Genomic DNA, 334 nt, shown 5'->3' with positions numbered 1-334 from the left:
TACGCCTAGAAGACATAAAAAAAAAAGAAAACTTCATCTATCAGCAGCAGCTGCAGCAGATGCAGCTGCTGCGTCTACACCTCAGTTAATATATTTATTTATTTAAATAAATAAATAAATAAATATTTATTTATTTATTTATTTTGTTTATTTTATTTATTTTATTTATTTATTACGCCTAGAAGACATAAAAAAAAAAGAAAACTTCATCTATCAGCAGCAGCTGCAGCAGATGCAGCTGCTTCGCTTGCACTTAAGTTAATATAAATAAATAAATATTTATTTATTTATTTATTTATTTATTTTGTTTATTTTATTTATTTTATTTATTTGG

Source organism: Eimeria mitis, genomic scaffold (genome assembly GCF_000499745.2).
Source record: "Eimeria mitis Houghton genomic scaffold, Emh_scaff369, whole genome shotgun sequence".
NCBI classification, from domain to species: domain Eukaryota; phylum Apicomplexa; class Conoidasida; order Eucoccidiorida; family Eimeriidae; genus Eimeria; species Eimeria mitis.
This window is presented reverse-complemented; position numbering follows the sequence as displayed.